The 18,903-nt window shown below is 42.7% G+C and overlaps 1 protein-coding gene across 1 annotated transcript in view; it reads right to left on the bottom strand.

Annotated features, from left to right (window-relative positions):
- LOC133495201 (ankyrin-3-like) overlaps positions 1-18,903 on the bottom strand; it is a 105,915-nt gene that overhangs the window by 83,520 nt on the left and 3,492 nt on the right. The gene's annotated exons all lie outside the window — the stretch shown is intronic.

Here is an 18,903-nt window from a genome sequence, read left to right as displayed (position 1 = left end):
GAGGCGTCTTCGGGAGGGGTGAGGGGATGATTACAAAGAACCTCTGCTTGGTAACATCTGACACTAGGACTGTGAATACACAATAATGGAGGATGTATTTCTGGCAAGCCAAGTAGGTTGGATAACAGCATGAGTATCATGATTCTCATCATTATGATGGTGGTTAAAAAATGTCATGCGCTTCCCTCAAGGTCAAATGCGCACTTCAGCATCAAGAAGTGCATCAATTCCAAGTTCCTTCTAAACTTCACAATTTATTTATTTAGTCTTGGAGGATTCCCCCCCCCCGTTCTGGGATTTGATTTAAAACGTTTTTTCTTCCAGGATGTCTTTTTTTTTTTTCTTTCTTTCCACCCAACCATTAACTTACACAGAAATATAAATGTCTATATCCATCCAGCCATCCATTTTCTTCGCCGCCTATCCTCACGGGGGTCGCGGGGAGTGCTGGAGCCTATCCCAGCTGTCGACGGACACCCTGAACTGGTTGCCAGCCAATCGTAACCCTAACCCAGGTCCGGGATTGAACCCGAGACCTCAGAACTGTGGGGGAAATACTTTACCAGCTGATCCACCGTGCCACCCACTCGTAAACTACCCAAATTTATTTATATATTCATTCATTCATGTTTTTTCCCCTTGTTCTGGTTCTGCTTGGTTCTGTTTTCCTCCTGAAGTTTTCTCCGTTGAAAACTGTTTTTTTTCTTTCTTTCTTTCTTTCTTTCCCCCACCCATTAACTTACACAGAAATATATATGTGTATATATTTTTTAAATTCTTGGAAAATGTAAAAATAGTATGTATTGTGATTCTTTCTGAACTAAGACTAAATATATGCCATAAAAATATTGTATAAATTATTATATTATATATAATAATTACTATATATATAATAATAATAATATATTATATATAATCTTATTAAATATAATATATATATTATAATATATTATAAATTACTGTTGCCCCCCCTGCCACTCTCATGCTCTTTCCTCTTGTAGTTAGTTGTACAGCTAAGTAAAAGGCGGTAAATATGTCTTTTTGAACCACATATCGATTAGTCACACTTTTTGCAACGTATAAACGAGAACGTCTTTGCAAATATTCCGTCCGAGTCATTCCGCGATCGCGCTCCTAAATTGTCATCGGAAGCACAACGTGACAATGATTCAGTTCACGTTGTCTGTTTCTTGGCCGGACTCAAACATGCTAGTTGCAGTTTTGAAATGCAGTTGCCTAAAAGCGTCAGAAAACTGGAAGACAGACAGAGACGGACGGCATTGGCGGCCAGGAAAGGATCCTGAATTACAAACACAACGTTAGGAACAAAAATTGTCCGGTACGCACTTTTCATGAATATTTTAACATTTTTCCTGTAAACTCGACATGTGTGCAGAAAAAGAACATTCCTACACACTATTGAATGAGCCGCATTGATTGTATTTTCAATCAGGGAGGCAGCACTTCATGCATGCAGGCAAGCAGTAGAGATCACCAAACGCAAGCCCCCCCCACCACCTGTGTTCTACAAACTGCAATATAGTTGTGATGTAATAATTTGGGAATACAGCCAAAAAACTACTGCTGCACCGTGTAGTGGGTTACTGACATCATTAAAAACAAAAAGCAACACGAGGGTGGGGCGTAAATCTGCTGTCAAAAAAATGAACGCGGGAAGCAAAATAATATGCAACTCCCTTGAATAAATGGATCGATTATGCACGTCGTGTTGAATTATTCAGGATAAATTGATATATGATGGGATTAAGTGGCGGTTTCCTTGAGGCTGTGCTCTATTTCAACGCAATTAGCTGCTTTCCAGGAACGCAAAAGCTTTACAGCAATGAAGGCCCGTGGCATTGCAACATAAATAAAACATGGTTAATATTTTTAACTCCTTTAAATATGTTCAAAGAATCGCTTGTAGACATAAACGTGTGCACCGGTGAGCGTCTGTGATCGTGCGAGTGCGTGGAATGAGCTCATGTCTGGGGATTGCAGCCCCCTTTATACATAGGCCCGTCAAGGATTGCGGTGATCATATTGCACGCGAGTAAGCTTTCCATAGGTGCTCTGAAATTGCCAGACGCTAGCTATTGGCGACATGGAACAGAAGATTCCGCCCACTGACACAATATAAGAAAAAAGGGACAGAGAAAAGAAATTATAAAATTATAAATAAATGTAATCTAACCGAGATTTTGTAGATAGGAACTGTAAAACCTTGCCCCCAAAACAATTGGTCGTAATGCACATTTTAGCCACTTGATGGCGGCATTGCACTCATGATCAAAAGGGACTCCACGTTGGTTTTCCTTAACATGTCGAGAGGTCCCTGTGAAGCCTTGAAACTCAATTTATATTTCCACTAAGAAAGCTTTTAGGACTTAGCAAAACACACACACATAAAATACAATATAAAACATACAAACTTAAATTGCTTAGTGTAGGGCAGAACCAAACCATTTTATCAATTTTTGGTCCAGATCACGATTGTTTTCCCCATTTATAGTTAGGAAGTTTGAGACAAATTTCTGTTTTTTTACATGAAAATTGCTTAATTTAGTGTTGATCCAAGGATTGGCAAAGAGGTGCATCTTCCTGCATCTAGTAATCATAACTACATAGTGTTTCCAGTAAAACAACAAGTGTCGGAAAGTACGACAAAAATACAGCTCATACTTTAATCTGGCTGACCGAACATTTGCACAAGCGAGAATTCAGTTATATATTTTGTATTCATATAGCCCTTGTATCCTACAATTGCTCAATTTTTCAACCATCTATATTCTAAAGTGTTTGACCTTATTAGGCTTATTTTGCGAAAGATGTGGAGTACACTCTGGACGGGTCGCCAATCAATCACAGGAGAAAGAAGGATTCATACAAATTCATATAGCACCAAAGCAAAATGGTCTACATTTAACTTAACCTGCAATTTCTGGAGAATGTGACAGAAAGTCAATCGAGAGATCTTCATTTTACAATATTATCATTTGGCTAGACGCTGCTACAGTTGTTAGCACATTTGGCTCACAGTTCTCAGGTTCCGGGTTTGAATTTTGGCTCCAGCTTTCCTCTGTTGCATTTGTTCTATGGTTACATGATGTTTTCTGATTTCTCCACCTTTCTCCCACATCCCAAAAACATGCATCTCAGCTCACTGAAGACTAATTTGTCCAAACCGTAGCTGTGATTGCGAGTGGTCGTTGGTGTTTACGTGCCCTGTGATTGTCTCTGCTACCAGTCCGGAGTGGACCCTTTACCTAGCGGCCAAAGCGCACACGAGCTGTAGAAAACACTGTAGATCAGGGGTTGGGAACCTATGGCTCGCGAGCCATACCTGGCTCTTTTTGTGGTTGCATATGGGTCGTGGACCCTCGTAACGACATACTGTACATGTGATTTCTGTCGTGTAGTGAAGGTTTGTCCAAGTCGGGTTGCCATAGTTAGGTATTGGAGGCAACGCAAATAATGTCGAGACAGTTTGGCTTCGTGGGGTTGCTGTCGTTTTTGCGTGGTAATCGATGTCCAGAGGTGCAGAAGGGTCTAACGCTGATCGTGTCGGAAAAACTAATTATGGAAACGTTTTTGACAAAGGTCTCTTAAAGAAAAAAATATGAGGCGTACCGAAGTTTTCAACAAGAATGGACAGCTTTTGTGGACAGGGAGGGTTCTGGTGTGTGTTTACATTCACAGATGGGACGCCAAAGCATTCGTACTCGACGTTGCCAATCAACATTACGCCAACTTCGCATAAAGGCAAGATAATCAAACGAATAAAAGACATGCCCTTTTCGGCAAGAACTGTTCACCATCCTTCCAGCATGATGGAAAATCAAATTGAATTCTCGATTAACGGATGGAAGTCTCGACGCCTGCGTGAAGCTTAATCTGATGATGTATGAAACAGACTATCAAGCCGTGAGCAAAACCAGGAAGGACCTGAAGTCGCATTCATGGTTAGAAGTACTTTTGTCGTCATTGGTTAGCAACATCATAATATTGCTTAAAAGAATTTATTATACTCTAAAAGTGTTGTTTCTACATAAATGCGTAAATACGCCTGTATTTACTTTTTGGCTCTTTTGAAATTACGTTTTAAAATATTTGGCATTTATGGCTCTCTCAGTCAAAAAGGTTCCCGACCTCGGCTGTGGATGGATGGGTGGATTTGTATTGATTGATTGATAAACTAACAAGCATGTTTTTGTAATATGTGAGGAAGCGACAGTACAAAGAGCCAAGATTCAAACCCAAAACCTTAAAACTGTGAGGCAGAAGCACTAATAAGTTTCACCAGTGTTAGTTTATTTTTGGTCAGAAAAAAACTAAACTAAACTAAAACTGAAATATTAGTAAAACAAACAATTTTACATATTGTTAACATTTTTATTTTAGGAAGAAATTGGCTTATTATAAATTTAAAAATGAGAATAACTCATTATTGTCTCATTAAAATCCACTTTACGTATTTGATCTTTCCTTTCTTTCACATCCTCTACCGCATGACCCGGCCCATCTGTTAGTTTTAAACCTCAAATGTGGCCCGTTAGCACAAAAGGCTGCCCCATGCCTGTTCTGGCACTTCCGCCCAGCGCCGCTTCACATCCAACCTGACGCACTTAACTGCAAATGGACATTTTGAATCAGATAACGGACCGAGACACTGTGACCCCCCCCCCCCCTTCCCCCCGGTGTTTGGATCCGCAGACTCAAGCAGTCGCTGATCACATTAAAAGAAGCTCAGAAGCACCAGGAACACGTGTAAAGAGCGACTAAAAGGTACACACAATTGTACGTGCAAGTTTGTGTCTGTCTGTCATTGTGCCCCCCCCACCCCCCTGTCTGGAGGTGGGCTTCTCCTGCCGGGCACCCTGCCAGCCGTCTCCCTGGCAACTGTTTACACAGACGTAAAAATAGCACTCGCTCAGAGTGCACAGTATCGCTTCGCCGTATCGAGCCGACCGCATCACGCGCACCTTCACGCCTCGTGTCCATCCACGCGGACACGTAGATCCCCTTGGTGATGCATTCCGTTACTTAGCGTTGAATTTTGACCACAGCAAATTACAAAAAAAAAAAAAAAAAAGCCTCTGTTTGAAATGTTCACCCAACAAAATCCACATTTTCTTCCCGGTTAGTTTACATTCCTCAGGTTTAACAAGTGTGCGCGGGCGACGTTGAGGCTTGGGATGATGTGCAATTACAGCAGATTGTAACTGCACACTTTTATATCTCTTTGACTTCTGACAACAAATCCTCATCCTGCCCTGCTTTGCGAGCGCTAATCTCCGTGGAATTATAACCCCCCTCGCGTGACATGACAAATGTTAATTAGACGTGAACTTCTCCTTTATAGACGCTGATAGTTCACCGTAATCCAGCCGGTAGATGAGGGGCCTGGTCTGACTCAGCCGGCCATGCGCAAAAATGACACCTTGGCAAGTTGTCATGGCGACGCAAAAAGGAAGGAAGGAAGGCCTGTGGCGGCTGGCGAGAGGATGAGGAGGTGATGGGAGGGAAATACAAAAACTACCGGGCCTCCCTCTCACACATTATTAACACAATTGATACTTTACGGAAATAGTGGTCAATTTTCATTTCAATTCAATCAGCCATGATGGAAAATTGACATTTTCACATTTGCATTCCAACAGTTGTATGTTTGAAGCCCCTGCCCATCCATCATGTGAAATTAAACAAGTAAGATCTTCAGTGATGTGGCTATATGTGAAAATGAACTAAACAGCCACTTTGACAAGACATGTTAAAGGCAAAAGGTAGCCAGCGCTGTAGCGTGAGTGCAGATTAGCATTAGCTAACAGTGTTAGCATCTATGGCTTCTGACAATAATGTTGTGCCAGTATTTGTGCTAAGGCAGCGGTGCTCAATGCGTCGATCGCGATCGACCAGTCTTGGTCAGCCAATGTTCCCTCTAAACTGCGTGAGTGCGCAATTGTGCACCGCTGATGCAGTCTCTTCGCAGATATTCTGCGTTGTGCACAAAAAAAAACAATTGCTAATTAAAAGTATAACATACAGCTATTCAGTTTGTGGCATTTTGCAATGTGACTTAATGAGTGAGGGATGACTGGTTGTTACATCCAGTGGCACAGTTCACATACATACTGTAAAAAATGAAAAGATGAAGCCACTGGTTACTTTTAGGCAGCACACGGAACTTTGTCTAACAACGACCGCTGCTCTTTTTCCTTACACCCCCCCCTTTTCTTAAACATGTACACTCATAATTACAAATGTTACAGTACTTACGCAGCCCATCAATGGGTTTAATAATGACAGGGTCCACCACCGCTGCTTAGTTCGCAACACAGTCTGGGCAACGTACAGCAAAGACAAGCTAGACATGCTTATGTTTACTTTCGATATTAATGGAGAAAGTTAAACAAGAAATTCTGTTGTTTTAAGATGCAATGACTGTCGGAGTACGTGAATGATCAAAAAAAGTGGTTAAACTGGATGAGATTTTCTCTTTTCAAGTGTTGAAAGGTCTGGTCTGAAGCCAAAGTAGAAAGTGCAGGATCAGATGGTGTGTAATTTTAAAATTCCACCTTGGCCTGATCCAGGATAAAAGCACAGATAATACAGTGCACAAAAAGCTAACTCTGTATTTTAAATATACATGTATATTTATATATAGCATAATATATCACATAATATTAATAACATAACATTGGGAGCATCATCAGCCCCCCCCCCCCCCAAACCCCCCCAAATCCCCCCACTCCCCAGTAGCTCGTGAGAGGCTGGCTGCTTGAAAAGTAGGGTAAAAAAGTCTGGGCACCCCGCTGCTAACGCATATCTTGCACACTGCTTCACACGTCATTTCACACTTAACTTCAGAAATCTGGCACCGACGTCATTGCTCTATGAACGCAAGGGAGTGTTTGCGTTTGTTGACGCATCTGTGCACCAAAAAATGCTCTTATTTTATCGAGCACTAGCTTGTTATCCACACTGAGCCCCGCTTCCGCTAGCTGATCGAAGCGCGCAGCTGGCCACCGCGAACACTGGCCGTTGAGCAACACAGAGGCCATGAAATGTTGGAAGAGACAAGCCTGTGATATCCAGTCACTGCTTGTTATTGTAACAAAGACCGGGCTCGTCATTGGCCCAACAGTATGAGAGGATGAGACAGATCCGCCCCAAAAACAAGTCCATTTCACCATGCTAATTTCTGTAAAAATATGTCTGTAATTTTTTTTTTTTTTAGCTTTGGGGTATTTTTACAGAAGCAGGCCACATGTTATCAAGACAACTGGAAAATGTTGTGTATTGTCAAGAAAAGTATAATGTCTCCTTTAAACTGTTCACGTCTTATCAATAATCTCTTTATACTGATGAGCTTTTTCGGGAAATGGCGGCGGCAGACGGGAAGAGAGTGTGCTGGAGCGAGATGAAGGCCGAAAGAGGAGCAGAGGAGCGTCAGACAAATATGAGGGGAAACGGAGATGGATGCCTATTCCCTGAAAGCGCTGACATCACCCTTGGCACACTCCCGTTGCTACGGCGACCAAGGCCCATTAGCCTATTCATGTAACCGTCAAGACACTTTTTCGTCGTCTCTCTCCCAGACCTCTGCGGCGGGACCTCCCCAATTAGCCACGTACAAAAGAAAGTCACACGTGAGCACAAATAATGGATTCCCGATTAAATTTGCTTTGCGCATTTTGATTGGATGCCGCCGTAATGCTTCAATCATTCGCGATGTGTTATTCAACATCTCAGAATCCAAGAAATGTTTAAGATCAAGCGGGTTCTTATGTGCAGAGGTGCTCTGATGCGCCGTTAAGAACGATTAACATTTAGCATCAGTATAAGTGAAGGAATTCTAAATGGCGCGTGAAGGGTGAAAGACGACGTCACATGTCTGAAATGCCAACGAAATAATACACTGTGGCGTGGTTAATGCATCATGGCGTACGACAACCTTTCGGATAATATGCTAACGTGCCCTGCAGTGGCTGTGAACTGCGTGCGTTCAATAATAAACCACAGACAAAGGCAATTTGCTTCCGTTTGCTCGTGAGCCACTTCCCGACGTAAGGTAATGGAACCGGTTCCACTGAGTCTGTTTGGAAGTCTTCTGTTTTTGTTTCTAGGACGCAAAAAATAGACAAAAGGACCGCACCATTTGGATTCTACGGCTGCAAGGGTCAGAGCCGGATAATAAAATCCTCGAGAAGTAAAGATACAGTTTAGGGAAAAGTACAAATCATTCTTGTAACCAGAAAAAAAGGAAAAGAAATTCTTCAATTCACATTTATGATGATTTATGAACAGGAAAAACTGTCACGTTATCTGCAAATAATATTTATTTCTATTATGTCTGCACAGGTTGATGCAAGTTAACGCTCAGTGTCGAAGCTTGTTTAGCATCAAGCGAAAAATCAAGCTAAATTTCATTTACAGTTTCTATGACTAGAGGGGAAAATCTATGATAATCACAAATCAGATTTTGAGATTTTATTTGAGGCCATATAACCCAGCTTTATGACAGCAAACGCAGTCAGGAATGACCCTGGTAGAAGGACGCACGGCGTTATTGCAACATGGTGCAAAATGTTTTTCCATCTTGCAGCAGAGGATTATATGATCAGATCAACTTCTTGGTCAATTAACGCGCACTAAAAACGTTCCGAGGGGCACAGCGACGAAATGAAGAGACCAACTGGAGGACTGAGAAGAAACAAAGATGAAGAGATGCGCACCGAACGAGCCGACCGCAGCTTCATCCTGTTCCCGGGAAGTGTGGAGGGATCCCAGCCAAGCGTCCCGCTCGGCACCAACAAACAATATGTTTGGCACGCGGGCGGGAACGCTCACCCGCCGAAATATCAGCCGCTCGCTCCTGCTGCGAGCTGAAGGAGAAGACACCGGAATGCTGAATCATCAGCATCACCCGTCCATTTTCCAAACCGCTGATCCTCACAAGGATCGCGGCATCACAAATCAATTTGAGTCCAGACAAGACCGGGATATTTTGATAATGAAAGGGAGGGTCTTTATTTGTCTAGCCGTTAATCACAACCGCCTCAAAGGTCTTCACAGGCCCGTAGTTGAGAAAGATTGACAACATGCCCTGATCTAAGTCACCCAATCAGGCAAGGAAAAACCCCAAACCTGATTTGGGGAGAAAAGAAGAGACCTTGAGAAGAGACCACAGATGGTGGGATCCCCCTTCTCGGATGGCAAGGCCCCAAGTGATGTCGAGCAGGCAAAATTGATCACGTATCAATTTCAGGTTAGTCGATTTGTTTTGCTGAAAGCAAAAGGACACTTTTGCTCTCTGATTTCTTTTACTTCGAGGATATGTTTTATTTCTCCTGATACAGATCAAACTTTGAAACAGATTTGTTTCAAAAAAGGTTTCTTAAAAAAGCATTGACTCCCATACCGATATAATAATTATAATGATTTATTACAGATCATATGAAAAGAAGTAGGCGGCACGGTGGAGCAACTGGTAAAGCGCCGGCGTCACAGTTCTGAGGACCCAGGTTCGATCCCAGCCCCGCCTATGTGGAGTTTGCATGTTCTCCCCCGTGCCTGCTTGCCTCCCACATCCCAAAAACATGCAACATTAATTGGACACTCTAAATTGCCCGTAGGTGTGATTGGGAGTGGGACTGTTTGACTCTATGTGCCCTGCGATTGGCTGGCAACCGCTTCAGGGTGTACCCTGCCTCCCGCCCATTGACAGCTGGGATAGGCGCCACCACTTTCACAACCCTTATGAGGATAAGCGGCAAAGAAAAAGGATGGATATAAAAAGTGCACCTGCCCTGAAAAATGCCCCTGTTGCTCCTGACGTCATCTTGTTCAATCTCTAACATAATAATACTTAAATATAGCAGACAACATGGGAACAGATCGACAGTATCGATTTGCAAAAAAATATGACTGATCATATCATATTTGGAATACAATGTTTATGCCCAACAGCAACGATATCTAAACTGTTACATATCATCCTTGATTTTTTTGTTTTTAGATAGCATTAAGTATACCTCTGCCAAATTGTATTATGGATCCATTCATGGTCAGGTATTGATTCATCAACCTCTCTGCCAAGTTCCTCCTCAGTAATCAATCAATCAGCTGTTGGACAATACCTGAATCCTAATTGTTTTTTTATATATACATAGCATACTACTTCCTTTCCTCTTCCCTGGTGTGTGAAATGCCCGCGTGGATGACTTTAGTGCGGAAGAACACGCCCGTGTGAGAAGTAAACTCACACCCAGGGACGATTTAAATAAAGCGTGGCGAGAGGATGCATGACATGGGAGGATGGTGGGATGGAAAAGGGCCAAACGTGGGCAGTCGTCTTACATAAGCCCGTCGAGTTCATCTTTATGTGTGTGTCTGAATCAAGCAGTCGGACAGCGCACACACAAGATGACCGCCTCCTTCATTCAAGCTGAGCTCGCGCGTATGGACAAAGCATCCGGCTTTTAAAGATCAATCGAAAAACATATCATGCATCCTGCGTCGTGAATGGTGTGTGGCTCCCGAGGTGGGTGAGGTTAGCGTGTCAGTAACTCGTGCTGTCATTTCCCTTCAGCTTCAGGTGGCGCTATACACTTGTGTGTGTGCGTTGTGTCTTCGGCAACTCTTCTCACAATGTGCTTCCTTTGCATTTCGATTAGCATCATTGTTTGAAGATTATAAGATTCTACATATGTAGCTCAAACACGCTAACTGGATGGAATTTGTAAATTAGCATGTCAATGTGATTGACACAGAGAATCGGTAAAATTGTATCCAAATGACGCTTTTAAATCTTTTAACGGTCCCGGCACAATATGTTTTCTTCTGCCTTCTTTGGCATTTCATTGAGCATTATTGCTCCAATTTGCAACATCATGTGTAGCTACAGCGCTGCCTAAAATGGGTTCCCCAAACTGGTCAAGTTAAGCGCGTTTTTATGTGCTGGTCAGACACATGGACATTTCTGTCTACAAGAATCAGCTGACGTTTTGAATTGAGGTGTTAAACGTTTGGAAGTGCAGGTCGTGGGTGTGTCGTTGTGTGCCCTGGCTAAAGGAAATGCTACATTTTACAGAACAACCATTTTTGGCCAGCTGCCCTTTTCGCCATTCCAACAGATTCGACCCGACGGCCTCGTCTGGTCACAGCAAGAAAAGGTTTAAATAAACTCTTCAAACGGCTTTACGCTATCTTGTCGGTGTCAATAGACTCCAAGTGGGCCTGCATAATGGAGAGGGTTTTTTTTTTCTTTCTTTCTTTTTGGCATCAACAGGCTGCAGCAGCAGCCGGGCAAGCTGAACACACCCCGTCAGCGAACACACAACTATAAATCACATTTTCATCAGTGAGAAGCGCGGACACACACACGTACACGTATATAGGAGGATGTCAATAAGGGTGAGTCACACCTGCACTCTTACTTTTGTGCTTCTGAGAGTGTTTTAAGTTTGGTTTTTTTTTTGTTTTTTTTTTTCTTAAATTAGGTATTTAAGAGAGACAACAAAAATGCCAATCACATAAAATGCTTACAAAATTGCTGACATACAAAGACACACAAAAAGAGTCACATTTCAGAACCTGTTTCTACCTTCTTTCCTTTCTTCTTGCGATTAGCCGACTTGCCCAGCGCCTTTTCTCGAACCTCTTCGCTCATGGTGGCCAACGTTAGGGTCCCCGAGGGCCCCTTTTTTACATGCCCCCACCCCCAAAAAAAAAAAAACACCTCAAAAACAAAAAATGAGGGGTTCTAATCCAGCATGGATGATTCGAAAGATGCGCATGTGTGTGCTTGATGCACACACACATCCAAAGTGGTGCACACACACCGGCCAACGAGGCGGACTGACTGGGCGGAACCAGGAGGGACGCCTTCTCGCTCTTTCTCTCGGCGCGTCTCTCTCGTGCGCACACACACAAACACACACACACACATGCACACACTCCACAAGTGGGAGTGACTAGCAACAAGCTGGAGGACCTTCTGGCTAAATTTTTGTTGCTTTGTCTACAAAAAGTGCCCCACAAAAAATACGCTCTTATCAGTGGGAATCAATTGGTTTTGATTGATGAGGGAGTTGTGATGGTTGAGGCAAGTTGGAGTGCACGCGTTGGCCATGACCAGCAGAGGCGCCGTTGATTTGCTCCCAGCCCATTTGCAGTCAGGAGAAGGACATGTCAGCTAGTTCTGTTCATTGCCCAGTATTACTCTGCTCCAAACTGGCATGGAAATGGGAGTTTAGAACATTCAGTTTCTTTAATAATTGATATTTTAATGTGATATTTTGATTTTGTTTAATTTTTTCTGTCTAATTTTCATGTATATTTTATCCAACATTTTTGCTTAATATTTTGTGTTTTGAGCTGTTTGAGAATATTTTGCAAATATTTTTTTTAAATTTATGTCCAACCTTTTTGAATTTATTTTTTTCTTCCATTTATTTATTTATATTATTTTTATTATTAATAATTTATTTTCTGATTTATGCATTCTAATCTTTTTTATCATATAATATGTAAAATCTTTGTATTTTTTTAAACATGATTTTGGGCATTATTGCTTGGCTTTCATTAGACAAATGCACCATGACACGTGCCACTCCCATTTGTAAATCACTGACATTTTTAGCAAAATCATGCCAAGAGGTTTTTTTCTGGCTTTTGTTTTTCATCAACTATTCCTGCATTTTGTGAGGATTTTTATTCGAAAACGTTTTGTACTTTTTTTTTCTAAAATTGGTGTATTATTTGTCCAATATTTTAATTCTGATAAAATTTTCACCCAAGCTGTCTAACATTTTAGACATTTTTGTAATCTAATTGTCCAATATTTTAAATATCTTTTATATATTTTTTATATATTTCAAGATTTGTTCCTTGGCTCGAGTAAGACTGCAAGTGTACCAATGTGACATGTTTATACAGCTTCATCTCTACTCCACAAACAGCTCATACGTGTCCCAAAGGGAAAAGCTAGTCTGACATCTTGTGGCCATGTCTTAACATGACAACAATCCCCCCCCCCCACACACACACACACACACACACGCGCAGACATGCATAGACACAAACAACAACAAAAATACACTTCTCAATTTCATACATCCACCCATCCATTTTCTGAGCCGCTTATCCTCACGAGGGTCGCGGGAGTGCTGGAGCCAATCCCAGCTGTCAACGGGCAGGAGCCGGGGTACACCCTCAACTGGTTGCAAGCCAATTGCAGGCAACAGTCGCACTCACAATCACACCTAGGGGCAATTTAGAGTCTCCAATTAATGCATGTTTCGGGGATGTGGGAGGAAACCTGGGTGCCCGGAGAAAACATGCAAACTCCACACAGTGTGGGAGGGATTTGAACCCCGGTCCTCAGAACTGTGAAGCCAACTCTCTACAACTGCTCCAACGTGGCACCCCTCTCAAATTTTATTTAGAAACTATTCATGCAAGACTACCTGAACCCGTTTTAAAGATCATCACCTCTGTCGAATTGAATTTAAAACAATCTGAAGACAAAAACAACGAGTGCCATGCATGGGAGCACAAGTAACACAAGACTTTTATGAGAGTACTGAGAGCCATAAAAGGCTTTGTGGAAAATGGGAGCGGCTTTACACACAAACGCACGTGAGTCTTTAAGTGCTCCAGATAACACTGTGGTCAGAAGTGGTCTGTGGTAGAGGCGACAAACAGGTTTGTAAGTGCTAGTGCGTGGCTAATCATCCCAGGACTGGCTGTCGTCTTGGGCCTTCGCGTCAGTCTTAGTCCAGTCGTAAAACTACAGCATAACTTCATGCTTAATTGAGTTTTGTGTTGGAAATTTCCACACACATATTCCGAACAATTTGGGCCAAGTCCACATTTTCGACAGCCTGTATGTGTCCCAAAACCTTTGTCCATTACGAAATGATGGATGGAGTCATTGAATTATAAAATGTGACGTGACCCGGTTAAAGGCAAAATATTAAGAACAGTTAAACAAACTTAATCGACACTAATTTCCCATTACCCGACACCTGTTTCATTGAGAGACAGAAATTTAATACACTTGTCCATCAAAACAAGACGCACAAAAAAAAAATAATTTAATCAAATTAAACAATTCAGCGGTGTTGACTTTAAAGTGGCACTGACATCCCTATATACATTTTAAAATAGATATTGTCATGAAAAACATTATTCACTTCATTGTCTATTTAAAAAAATAAATATGAGTGGGGAGCGCGTAATCGATGTCCAAAGTTGCAGAAGTCTCATTCGACATCCAAGTGGTCGCCATATTGGCTGCATCTTCTGTCCGTGACGTCACACTGGAACATTCGCCGTTGAAAACACGCTGCGCCCCCTACTATGGGAGACGAACACGCCCCTTCTGACACGGAAGAGGAGAACATCTCACAACCGAGTGAAGTGACCAGGGCAATATTACCCTATCGTTTCAAGCCATATTTAGATGATATGTGGATCACAGCCAAGCTGTCTCCCCATCCGATCCACTTCCACGGCGGTGATAAACGCCGCCGCCCGCGAGTGATAACGACGCCCCGGCCAAACCGCCTCTCCGTCCAATCCACCTTGCCGGCAGAGATGAGCCACCGGGGCACGGCGCCGCGGTTCCGCCGATCATGGCTTCGGCCGGGGTGGCACAGACACATTTAGCACCCCTGTCTTACGGATTACATCCCTCCCCCAACTACTACTTACTTTTTTTTAGTAGCTGTATACAGACCTACCTGCCATTTAAAACCCACGAAGCTCTCATCTTTTGCACCTGTGCAATCCATTTTTCACAACAAACCAGGTCTTTTGGAAAAGTATGAAGAGTGAATGCATCCTCCCGAGTGTTCCAGCAACATCCAGCAATACAACGAGACAGCATTTTGGCTAACACGAACAAACAAAGAGCTACCTTCCTGCAGGTAAAACTAATAGAAACATATAAGCCTGCTTGACTCCGCTACTGCCCTCTACGTCATTTCCTGCTTCTTCTGGAAAACAAATCCCTCGAGAGGATTTTCATGGCGGGAGTTACACAAAGCCAGATACGTCAAAATCATGTTTTGTGGCGAAAAAAGAGATGGGTCCGTACCGGCTGCTGTTTTTTCATTAACAACATACCAAAAATCATGCATTTCATGACAGTGGCACTTTGAGGAGGCATTCCATACCCACTCCCCATTTCAAATTCTTTTTGGAAGTCACACAAATGATCCCCAATCAGAAGCAAGTACACTAGAGATGATGCGAAAATTGCAGTCATTTGAGCACAGTATTGTCCACCTGATGAGCTGAAGTTCAATGTAAAACTCGTTCGTAAAAATTAGACTGGAAAAATGATGCATCAGTGTGTACACGTCTTATGTCTTAAATCTTATTTCCTAGACCTAGTCTTGTGGTATTAGAAATGCCCATCAATCAATTTAATCAGTAATAGACTCTCAGAACATGAATAACGATGACTTTCTTCATTTCCAAAGAGCCTGGGCTTGTTTCGGATGGTGTAATCCACGACATCCCTCCATTAATCTGCTGCAGCAAAGGGCAAATGGTGATGGAGTCACACTGCACAAGAAAAGATCCTTTATAGAAAGTTAGCCAGAAACACAGTTCGCCTTTAAGAGCTTCCATTCTGGCTCCAAAGAACAAGAGTGATTCTTTACGACATACAAATCTCTGCCAGCAACTCTCAGAGTGTGTATATGTGTGTGTGTGCTTGCAGGGCCTGAAGCCATTGGCCTACTCAAAGCATCAACTGTCAAACATTCAGCATGCAGGCCACAGAAAGGAACAGGAAACGAGCATCATCACATATTACATGCATGTATATATATGAAGGCATCCACTTTGTGATCGCTTCCGATTTCAATTGCATAAATGGCGTACCTAACCCGGCAGTGACATGAACACTAATCCGAGCAAGTGACCCCTTAGAGCTGAACAATCAATTAGGCATTAATTGCACATGAAGAATTTCGACGGCTGCGTGGCGTTGACGGACGTGTGATTGCAGTACTCAGAGTGAACAGCAGAGGTGCTGTTGATCCACTTGATTAGTTTGCTGACCAAAGACGCAGAGCATGGCCTCAGCGATGCTAACCCAATGTTATGAGCAATTAATGAACACTCGGGAAAGGGAGAACTATTGATTAGTCGATTGATTGATCATGAAGATTTCCAACATGATATGCTGTCAGCAAGTTTTGTTCTTCATTTATTCTAAAATTTAATTCATGTTATGGAAATTGAGTGAGTAAACTAACATTTAACAGTTTAAGATCATAAAAAGAGGTGTTGAAGTGCATGGCTCAGATGGCCCACACAGTATGTCTGATGAGCTTTCAACTACTTCTTGTTTTCCTTTCGGCTTGTCCAGTTAGGGGTCGCCACCGCGTGTCATCTTTTTCCATCTCCTGCACCTTCTTGTCTAACCCCAACTGCCCTCATGTCTTCCCTCATCACATGCATAAACCTTCTCTTTGGTCTTCCTCTCGCTCTTTTGCCTGGCAGCTCCATCCTCACCACCCTTCTACCAATATACTGACTCTCTCGCCTCTGAACATGTCCAAACCATCGAAGTCTGCTCTCTCTAACCTTGTCTCCAAAACATCTAACTTTGGCTGTGCCTCTAATGACCTCATTTGTAATCCTATCCAACCTGCTCACTCCGAGTGAGAACCTCAACATCTTAATTTCTGCCACCTCCAGTTCTGCTTCCTGTTGTTTCTTCAGTGCCACCGTCTCTAATCCGTACATCATGGCCGGCCTCACCACTGTTTTGTAAACTTTGCCCTCCATCCTAGCAGAGACTCTTCTGTCACATAACACACCAGACACCTTCCGCCAGCTCTTCCAACCTGCTTGGACCCATTTCTTCACTTCCTTACCACACTCACCATTGCTCTGGATTGTTGACCCTAAATATTTGAAGTCCTCCACCCTCGCTATCTCATCTCCCTGTAGCCTCACTCTTCCCCCTTTTACTTCGGCTAATCTTCATTCCTCTCCTTTCCAATGCATGTCTCCATCTTTCTAATTGTTCCTCTGCATGCTCCCTGCTTTCACTGCATATCACAATATCATCTGCGAACATCGTGGTCCATGGGGCTTCCAGTCTAACCTTATCTGTGAGCCTATCCATTACCACTGCAAACAGGAAAGGGATCAGAGCTCATTCCTGATGCAGTCCCACCTCCACCTTAAATTCTTCTGTTACACCTAATGAAGCAGCAATTTAAAAAAATCTGCAAATAAATATATTTTTTTAAATCATCCTGACAAATGATCTTAAATGAATCAATAAAAATCAATTGTCCATCCCTAATTTTCCCCTTGATCCATCAATCATCCCTATTGTCAGTTTGCAATTACGGGCCATGAGGCGCTGAGGATGTTTGCGAAACGTAAAAAAAAACAAATTGAAGTTATCGGTCACTGATGAGCAGCACAGGCGAGATATTGTCCCTTAAGACACCCATTAGTGGAAATTAATGGACTCCGCTGAGACAACCAGCAGTTGCCTTTAATGGACACCTCGGCAGACGTATCCCTGATAATGATTACATAAAGAGAGGATGGCGAGCCTTCAACACAGATATTTTTGGAAAACAAAAAACATGCTACACGCTACGTTTTGATCACGAGGGACACCTTCCGTCCTTCGAATTACATTACCGAATTGCACAGATCGGGAAAACAACAACAAACACAAACACTTGGGAGTGCTTTGATATGAATTGAAATGTGTTTTGATGAGTTGTAACGGCTTTTAAATGGTGTTTATGTCACGTTTGGGATAAACAAAGTTGTATTCCATTTTAGAGCAGATTTAAGCGATCCAAGCTAGTTGCATCATCGACTGTCAGCCGGTGCCAACTGAACGCGTCCTCCCAAGAGGAAACAACTGGATGTTGTATCTCGTTGCTACAGCATCACGACTGCACGCCAGCAGATGGCCGTGGAAACAACAACTTCATCTCCATGGAAACCACATGAAAGAAGTCGGGAAGAAGCAAACGGCTCCTTGTGGAGGATGCCTCGTCCCCGAAATGACTCCTTTTCCAAAATGCCACGGCGGGAGGAAAGGTTATCGACGAATAAAAGAAGCTCATTTACGCAGCAGAGGAGGAATCCCGTGTGCACACTTACACACAAACACACACACACAAAAGTGAGATAAAGCAGATGCACAAACATGAGTCAGAGCGACTTTCCATGTTTTACAATCCGGCTTTGTCTCAGCACAAACGGCGTCATACTTGAAGTGGGTCTCAACCTAGCACTGTGACAAACTACCATGATAGAAAATTAAGTGTTTTCTTCAAGCCTCTGCTGTACATTACGGATAAGCAGACTTGCATCAGAGGTTAATTTTTTCCTTAAATCAAAAGACGGACAAAAGCAACTATGCCACTCCTTAACTTAAACAGATGTGTTGAAATAACTCTGTATGCGCAACATTTTCTTTTGAATGTTAGCTCTGACGTGCTCTGGAACCCTTGTGAGGATTTCCGCCTTGGAAAATGAAAATGTTTCCCAAAGAGTAAACAATGCTGTCAAAACAATGCTTGTTCACACAGGTCTCCCAAAAACAACTGAAGAGGCCTGTAATGTGGGTGCCAGGCCACTAGTTGGCAATATAAAAAAAAACACGATCCAGAGCAACTAAGTCATCAATCCATACATTTTCTTTACCGCTTATCCTCACGAGGGTCGCGGGGAATGCTGGAGCAACAGGGAGGAGGCAGGGTACACCCTAAACTGGCTGCCAGCCAATCGCTGGGCACATAGAGACAAACAGCCACACTCACAATCACAACTGGGGGCAATTTAGAGTCTCCAATTAACGTTGCATGTTTTTGGTACAAGGGAGGAAACCGGAGTGCCCGGAGA

This window comes from Syngnathoides biaculeatus, chromosome 22 (genome assembly GCF_019802595.1).
Source record: "Syngnathoides biaculeatus isolate LvHL_M chromosome 22, ASM1980259v1, whole genome shotgun sequence".
Lineage (NCBI taxonomy): Eukaryota > Metazoa > Chordata > Actinopteri > Syngnathiformes > Syngnathidae > Syngnathoides > Syngnathoides biaculeatus.
The sequence above is the reverse complement of the archived record's forward strand: the minus strand, read 5'-3'. Positions and strand labels throughout refer to the sequence as shown.